Here is a 10,189-nt window from a genome sequence, read left to right as displayed (position 1 = left end):
AATCCACAGAAGTATAAAATAAAAAAAAGAGGCCCGGAAGAGGCACATTTGCTTATCATAGCTATGCACTTATTTGAAGATTTTCAAAGAAAAAATGTTTTTTGTTTGTTTGTTTGTTTTTGTTTTTCTTTTTGTTTTTTATGCTTTTTTTTTCATACATAATCAATAGAGACTAACACTCCCTGAACAAGGGCCATGACATTCACAATTTCGGAAGAGGCACCCTTGCTCATCATAACTATATACTTAGTTTATTTACTTAATATCCAAGAGCAGATTATCAAAGAAATAATGCACTTTCACTGTATAATCAATAGAGCCCCCCCCCCCTCACCCCACAGGAACCTCTGATCCTGGGACCGCACATTTCACAATTTGAAAGAGGCACTCTTGTTCATCATAACTATGCACATGGTTGATATGCTGGATACACAGGAGCAGAGAAGAAGACTTTCAAAGAATTGATGCATTTTTAGTATATAATCAATTGAGCCCCACCCGAACATCAGAACCTCTGAACCCAGGGGCCAGAGAATTCACGATTTTGGAAGAGGCACCCATGCTTTTCATAAATATGCATTTAGTTTGTTTACTTAATACTCAGTAACAGAGGAAGATTTTCAATAATTTATTTTCACTATATAATCAATAGAGCCCCACCCTAACATCAGAACCTCTGACCCAGGGACCATGGAATTTACAATTTTGCACGAGGCATCCTTGCTCATCATAACTACATGTATACATTTAGTATTTTGATAAAAAAAAAACCCAGAAGACTGTGCAAAAAACCTATTTACATGCACTATTTTTCCTCATGATAAACAGGACATCATTTACGTTATACATGGCCCTGGTCTTAAGTAAGTGGTCCCAATAAGCAGTGTTATGCTTTGAAGGTAATTCATCAAAATGTTAGTAAGAGCAATGAACTGCCTTGCGGACCATGGGCATCTTTTTGCATTCTAAAAAGAATCAAGGATTCTGATAGGCAAATCTCCAGTCCCTTTTGCAAAATTATAATACCAGTAGTTTTCTCTTACAAGATTGAAATATCTCTTAATTCAGAATATAATTTTTTGGAGTGAATTATCTATACTCTCTTTCGGAAGATTTCATTGATGAACGTGAAATTTAATTTGTAATGAAGCATATTCTCTGGAAAATAATTAAAAATTGAATTTCATAAATGCAGGTTTCTGACACAAAAGATAACCATCTATCTTGGCTTTATTGTAGTGTGTACAAAAAAAAATAATACAAAAACTCGGAACAAAATACCTCCCAGAATAATTTGAGTTAAATGGATTGAAAGAATTTGTGGAAAAATGCGTAACAAAAAACGATATAAATCAATTCAACGCAATTTAGTTCAGAGAAACTACCTCGTTAATCGTGAAAGGTTTCCGCATAATTTCAACACAAATCTGAATATCATTGCCAAAGCGAGGCTGATTGGATTTCAAGCACCTTTATTGGCCATTTACATATGTAAATCGAGTGGTTTCCATCGGTAAAAAGTGAATATGAAAATATTGTGCGGTCATAAAAAAAATCATTTCTATATCATCAAAGAAAATGTCTGATGATTCTAATCCGTTTTACCATGCGGTGTTTAATGTGCCATTTTGATGCCTCATTTGAAACTGAAATTCTGTAATATACATAGATAGCAACATTCTATCAATCCAGCTGTCGTGGAATTCAAGTATAGCTGTAAAAAAAAAAAAGAAAAAAAAAGAAAGAAAGAAAAAAAGAGCTTTGTGGGCCTCGTCAGGGAAAACCTCAAACAGTACACTTTAACAAAAAACTCAAATAGTAAACTTATATAAACGTATCAGGCCGTTCTTAGTTTGTATTTCTGCAGCATCTTCTTGCAGACATTGGACTTACCTTTTTTCTTTTTTTTAAAACCTTTTGCGTGCCAAAAAATATTAACCACTCTACCATCGGCTCATACATTCGATCACGTGTCTGCGAGAGGAACGAACAAATCTGCAAGTGAGATCTTAACATTTAACGGTATGTTAATTATAAAAATTTAAAAACGCCTTTTAAAAGCTTTAAAAAATAAATTGTAGTTTCATTATTCGGTGTTTTTTTCCGTGTTGGAAAATCATACGTAAATTAGATCCCATCAAATTATCTCCCTTGCGTTGAAAAACAATCCAGCTAATAAAATAAATGAAATTTTCACATCATGCATTTTCTACCAATCACGTAAATCTTGAAGACCGTAAAATACTTCAGCTCCAAGGAAGATGGTTAACTGTGCAAGAGGAATTCGGATCTTCTGTGTATATTTAATGGAATTTGAAGATTTCTGCATTGTAACCAAATAAAAAAAACATTCGAAAAATATACATGTAAACATATTAATGAATCCAACAATAATTTCGCCAATCTCTTTTAATTACTGCTACCTGTTCTATAAGTGTATATCCAATGAGAGTAAGCAATATTAGACAAGAGTTACCGCACTTGGAACGAATTTGGCACTATGTTCATTGCTGTTCTCATTACTCTCTCTCCTTTTTTTAAAACTTTGATCCACAAAGTTTCTGTATTTTCCAATAAACATACCCGACGTTATAGTTGACGAAAATTCTCATTCTGCATGGCATAATTAGAACGGCTCTTAGATATTGTAGGGCGATATAAAAAAAAAGAAGTAAATATATTGTACACATCAATTCAATTGAGATAATTATTATTTTGATATTATAACACTATTACATATTAATGGGAAGATAATATCATCACAGGGGAAAAAAAGGTGAATGAGCATTCAAAGATTACATAATGTGCAAATCATATTTTTAGGTCACCTGAGTCACTCATTGCTATCTCTTTTCGTCCGTCGTGCGACGTGCGTCGTTTGTTAACATTGTTGTGCATTTTCAGCTTCTTCTCTGAAAGGGCTGAACCAAAAATTTTGGCATATAGCATTTATGGGTAAAGGGGAGTAAAATTGTGAAACTCATGGCCCCTGCACCCCTCCACAAGGGGGGCTGAGGGGTAGAGCTAAAACCATCAAAATTAATGCAATCTTTAAAAAATCTTCTACTTTACTCCTGGATATTAAGCAGTTAAACTGTTGGCATGAATGTAATAAGCATTGAGCCCGCTACCCAAATTGTGAAATTCATGGCCCCAGGGTCAAGGGTTCTGGTGCTAGTGTGGGACTCTGTTGAATATATAGTGAAAATGAATTATTTCTTAAAAATCTTCTCCTCTGCTCTTGGGTATTAAGCCGATGAACTAAGCACATAGTTATGATGAGAAAGAGAGTCTCTTCCAAAATTGTGAATTCCTTGACCCCTGGGTCAGGGGTTCTGGTGTTAGGGCGGGGCTCTATTGATTATAATAGTGAAATTGAATTAATTCTTTGAAAATCTTCTCTGCTCCTGGGTATTTAGCAGTTTAACTAAATGCATAGTTATGATGATCAAGGATGCCTCTTACAAAATTATGAAATTTGTGGCCCCAGGGTGAGGGGTTCTCCGGGAGAAGGGGGCTCTATTGATGATATAGTGAAAGTGCATTATTTCTTTGAAAATCTTCTTCTCTGCTCCTAGGTATTTAGCAGATATACCAAATACTAGTATATAGTTATGATAAGCAAGGACGCCTCCTCCAAAATTGTGAATATCTTGGCCCCTGGGTCAGGGGTTCTGGTGTAGGGGTCGGGCTCTATTGATTATAATAGTTAAATTGCATTAATTCTTTGAAAATCGTCTCTGCTCCCGGTTATTTAGCAGATAAACTAAGTCCATGGTTATGATGATCAAGGATGCCTCTTCCAAAATTGTGAAATTTGTGGCCCCAGGGTCAGGTGTTCATGTCGAGGGGGGGGGGGGTATTTAATATATAGTGGAAATGCCTTTTTTAAATCGTCTTCTCTTCCCTGGGTATTTAACAGAAAAACTAATTGCTTGGTTATGATGAGCAAGAGAACCTTTTCAAAAAGTTTAAAATTCATACTCCGGAGTCAAGGATTATGGTGTTATGGTGAGGCTCTTTTGAATAAAGTAGAACTTCAATATTTCTTTGAAAATCTTCTCTGCCCATTGCTATTAAGGGACTATACTAAGTGCATGGTTATGATGAGCAAGAGTGCCTCTTCCAACTTCCAAAATTGTTAATATCTTGGCCTCTAGGTCAGGGGCTTTGGTATGAGGGTGGGGCTTTATTGAATCTATAGTGAAAATGGATTATTTCCTTGAAAATCTTCTCTGTTCCTGGGCATCTAGGAAGCAAATAGAGTATATAAAGTTGTATTAAGCAAGGGTGTTTTGCCAGATTTTGAAATTCTGTACCCTTTGGTCAATTTGTTAATTTCTACTGAAAGAATGTATTACCCTTTGTTATTCACCTATGATAGTTAATCACTGTAAATAATATAACTTAAAAAGTCAATTGAGTTACAAGAATTTTTATAACATTCAATACAAAAGTACATTCATAGATTTTAATGGTCAGGTTAACTTTTAAATAATAGATAAATGAAAATGGGACAATAATACCGTATCTTTGTACAATAATCTTTAAGAGAGGCCAATGTGAGGGGGAATGAAATGTGTTAATTAATAATGCTCTAGAACTATTGCTTTATTAAGTCCACATGAGGATAGTGACAAATAGGGGAAGGTACAGGCAAATAAACAGATTAACTTTAAGATTTGTTAATGAGTACTAAATTGATATTTCGCTTTATTTCTCAAGCTTTTGGACACCAAAGCTTTATTTATCAGCTTATTTTATCTATGGATCGTTACATTATACTCAGGTGACCGTTAAGGCCCTTGGACCTCTTGTTATATGATGCATGTATAATATTTCTAACATGTGAAAATTTGTTTCATGAAAATAGTTAATTTTCATTGACTTTATACAACAAAGAGATAACTTTTAATCCGTCACTAATGGGAAAAAATCAAAATAAAATTAAACCATCGATGCTCCATAGTATGAAAAAGGAGAGAATCCTCCATCATTTTGTTGTCTTCAAATTTCTATAATAATGAAATATATAAAAATAAATGAAATATGCCACACATTTATGTGATATGGGAGAGATCCAAACTAAGGTAACTCACCGGAAATGATGACAGATTCCCAGATATTCCGTTATAAATAAAAGTGGGGTTTCCCTGTGTAAGCAAAGTTTTAATAACAGTGCAATATCTTATATAGGTACTTTTGGTATGAAAATATTTCCCTAAAGTTTTTGCAGATTGTATTTTTTTTCAAATGTTGGTATTTCGTACTATTATTAGATGGACCATACTTAATATTTTTTTAATATATAGGTACCTTTGCTATATTTAGAAGTGATGAAAATATATTCCCCTTGATTTTTTTGCTGATTGTATTTTTCTTTTCAAATGGTCTGATATTTCGTGCTTTTATTAGATGGGCCATACTTAAACAATATTTTTAAAAGATATAAATAATTATGGCATAAATCTTTTCAAATTTAAGCAACAATTGAATTTTTAATTAAAATTTTGGCCATCTTTTTTCTTTCTTTCACTTCAGTATCACATCACAATCCCATTCTCTAAATAAACCTATCTCTTTATTGTTACAAAAAATATGTAATTGTGTCATTATGGAGCATAACAGTCACATCTGTAACCTATCTTGAGTTCAATCTTTATTTACTTTGAAAGAGAATGTACGGAGGCCCTGCAAGGACATAACTTACTTCTTAGGTGTTTTGATTTAGTTCTTATGACTTAATTGTTAATTCTTGTTAATTTACATTTATCAGACGTTTGCAATACTTAATTCAAAAAACGCGGCGTGCAAGATTGAAGCTACATGTAGTTCCAACAAAGAAGAGGTAGGTATATCCCTAACAAAAATTTACTATAGTTAACTACAGTACAGTAAAAACTTGGATACTTTGATTTACTTTGAAACTTTACTGTAGAACTTTTTTGAAGATTTAGGGTCTTTATACTTCTTATATTACATACCAATGATGAAAATTTTTGAAATAATATGTAAATATACAAGTAATATTTCCTCTAAAGTTACATAATGAGTCTAAATCATGTGTTTCTTTTAAGACATCTGTATCTTAAAGCGAAGATTAATGAAAATTATGAGTATAGCGAAGATATGACAACTTAACTTGCACTGCAATGCAAGAAAAGGCTGCACAATATAAGTACCGGAAAAACAAAGGTTGTAGATGTATCTACCGTTTCGTTGTTATCGTGCACGTCAAGGTCACGCCACTCTAATTTTCAGCGTAATCTTATAAACAACATTCAATCGGATCATGCAGATCTTTTTTGAAGATTGTATCAAAATTCTTGGTCTACCGACATTCATTTTTTGGTACTTGAGACCATGGTAACTTTTTCAACTTTTCTGCGCACGCGTACAATAAGGAGGAAAAAGTGAAGCAATATTTTCGTGTTGGGCCATACAGAAATTATTTTTTTTTTCTCCATAAAAATAGATTTTTTAGGTTCCCAAACCTGTAATTTTCTGAAACCTTATACTTTCAGGAATTGAACAAAATTTGCACGGGCCATGCAAAAATTCTATGTTTGTCAATTTTCCCGTTTGTGCGCTTAATGTGTCGCTTTAAATATAAGAAAATTGCTAATAGTCTGTTGATTTTGCAATTGAATAAGTTTATTTTATTTTAAGCTGATTGGTGTTTTATATATATATATATATATATATATATATATATATATATATATATATATATATATATATATATATATATATATATATATATATATATATATATATATATATATAAGGTGGACTTTGGCATAAAGTAGACCGCACTTATTTTGAGGCATTAAGTAGACATTTTTCATTTCTTTTATTTGAGACATTTTGATTCACACTTTCACCCAAATTTATTCTAATAGGCTTCAAAAATGAAAATTTTACCCCCTCAGCCCTAAATGTTGCTTCCTGACAAATATACGACATTTCTGGTCTCCTTAATATTTTGTAAATACATTGGAGGTTTTAGGTAGACATGTATATATTTTATGAGGATCCCGAAGGGTTAAAGTAGACCAAGTATATATAATGCATAAAGGGGACTAGAATATATATATATACATGATTATGTAGACCATTTTCTTTTTTCTAATTATTTAAAGAAAAAACTACACATGCATAAATGTACTTCTCATACCAGTATTTATTGGTCAATTTGCTTTTATCTTAAGTAAAATATTAGGCACTTTAAAACCCAGTATGATGATTCCTTATTTTAACTAGAAGGAACTAATAGGGTGATGTCTATTCATAGACAAATTTTCATGTCCTGAATCTTATGGAAATATAGTAAATGACCGATAGTAATTGTTACGTTAAGAAAATATTTCATCCACCACCAAAGAAACACATTGATTTAAAACTTCGTACTCACATGATGACTTATGGTATAGAATCATCATCTAAGCCACAATCACCTGTACATGCTAGATATGACCTCTTGAAACTATAACCTTGTACTTTTCTTTAAAAAAATGTATTTTAGAATTTTATATATCCAGTTTATGTTATATACTCTGAGCATAATGAACCCTAGGATAATATAATCTTTGAAAGTTATTTTATAGTGGACAAAAATTGAACTTGATGCAGGTTTGTTATACATCCCCAAGTCACAATTATCCCTTTGCCTTGATTTACATCGAGTATAACAATAATGTGATTGCCCGCTTGGCGCAGTGGTCAGAGCATTTGCTCTAGAGTAGTGGAGTAAGGACTTGTTCCTTAAGTCATAGGTACAAATCCCACTGAAGGACGTGGAGACCGGTTCTTCCAATGAAACCAAATTCCCTTGTTGCAGTATATGCTGGGACAAGAAAAGACCTCTCACTGCTCAAAAGTACAGGTCTAAATTTGCAGCCCTCAACCAGCAAGTTGTGGTGTCTCAATACTAGTGAAAAATTCTTAAAGGATGTATAACAAACAAATAAACAAACAGAATTATGTGTTTATCTGAATATTTATTACATTTCTAAACCCTATGGCCTTGACCTGTATTAACCTGTGTTAGGACCATACTCTGAGGTTACAAACAATTATTGGTAAGTATTTAATACTTTGATATACAGTGACTATGACCTTGTGCAAAAGACCATTACTACTGGGTCAAGAATATTTCTGGCCACAAGCTACCTTTGTTTCAAAAGATGTCTACTCACAGAAGACACATAGACTTCACAATTCCAGTAACTTCATTTGTTGTATAAAAATGTCAATATTTCCCCATGCAAAAAAAAAGTTTGTAAAACAACCTTTTCTTCTCATGTCTAAGATCTCTATCCTAAATACACATTTGTCACAGTCACTGTCTACTGAATTCATAAATCTAAAGGTAGTTCATACAGTCTTATTTTAATTCATATTCTTGTGTCTTTAACATCATTACACATATAATTTTTCATGTTTGAATAGACAATAAAAATTGGAAACCATAAATACAATGAATTAGATTTGTTGTAACTGTAACAAATAATGCAAATATGTGCAAGTCATGTAAAATTTCATTTTATTTGTAAATGTGTATTACATTGGTGACATTTGTATACTGTTCAATATATGCATAAGGACTTCTATTATTATCAATCTTCACAACATTAGTTTTGTATAAAGTAATAAATAACTAGCATTTTGTACACAAACATAACATCAATAAAAATAACAATCTTTTACATATCTATAAATATACATATAGATAAGAGGAATAAAACACTATTTTGAAATAATCATTACATTTTCATTTCTTGTCAATTAAAAAAAATGAATAGCATTATTAAACTATTACAACATGTTTTAAACCACAAATGTGTGTTCTAAAAATGCATTAGATACAAAGTGAGATGCATTGATTAACTGTTCTTTGTAAGTTGAAATGAAGTTATTACTTATAAAAATACTTTGCATTAAAAAGCAAATCTTTACATAGTTTATTTATTGAGAATATTCCCTCCAACAATAAACTGGCAAGCTGTAATACAGACTCTGAAATACCTATACCACCTATTTCAAATAGTACAGTTTGCATTTCATCCATGAGAAAACTGACCTTGAAAAAATATAAATGCTTTCTTCTCTTTGAAAGAAACATGTGTGCTATGAAAGGGATATATTAAATAATGTTATTACAAGACATACAAGTAATTTTTATCTTGATAAAAAATGGTGACCTTCTCATGTCAATTAAGAGAACCATTTCACACAATTTGTGCTAGAATCTCATCTACAAGGTGTTGGCAGACAGGCTACCATACTAATACATCCCTATAAATGAGTTGCAAATATAAGAGAAGTACCTGAAAGTCATTCAGAAAAAAATTTAAAAAGCTGGCTTAAAGATGCTACATTTGTCAGCTGAAATGCATCTTTCACAATACATTCCTAGGCAATCCTAGCATATAATTTTGTGCATATCATATGGTATAATGTTTTTGTTGTTGTTGTTTACAGAGCAAAAATAAAAAGTATATCCATGTACAAATGTAAAAGAGGGCAAAACTAGAAATATGTCCATAGGACATGAATGCCCCGCTGAAGGTATATTAATTTTTATTTGCCTGTCTATTGTTTAACATCCCTCTCGAGAATTTTTCACTCATATGGAGACGCCACCTCTTGCCGGTGGAGAGCTGCAAATTTTGACCTATACTCGGCACTAAGGGCCATTAAGCAGTGAGGGATCTTTTTCGTGCCAGCACCTACTGTGACATGGGACCTCGGTTTATACGGTCTCCACGTCCCACAGTGGGATTCAAACCAGCGACATAAGAATCAACTCCTTACTCAGCAACTCTAGAGCTTTAACCACTGCACCATGTGGGCATATTAGTGTATGAAATTTGATGAGAATATCTTAAAATAGTTTCTTTAACATTGAAATCGAAAAAGTTGGATATAGATGATAAATTCTCACCAAATTCTGTTAAGTGCATAAGCTCACATAAAATTATCTTTAATGGTTTCTTTAAAACTAAGCAAAATGCAAATTTAAGAAAAGTGAGGTCCAGGTCACAGGAAAGTTCAAGGTCATACATTTTTGATGCAGTTGAATAGTTCTCACTAATACGCATAAGCAAAATAAGTTTGATAAAAATATTTTGAATGGAAACCGTTTATTTAACACTGAGCTAATCACTATTTCAAGAAAAATGAAGTC

This window comes from Saccostrea echinata, unplaced genomic scaffold (genome assembly GCF_033153115.1).
Source record: "Saccostrea echinata isolate AGI-Se365-2 ecotype Australia unplaced genomic scaffold, CSIRO_AGI_Sech_v1 ptg000054l, whole genome shotgun sequence".
Classification (NCBI taxonomy): Eukaryota; Metazoa; Mollusca; class Bivalvia; order Ostreida; family Ostreidae; genus Saccostrea; species Saccostrea echinata.
Note: the sequence above shows the minus strand (reverse complement) of the source record.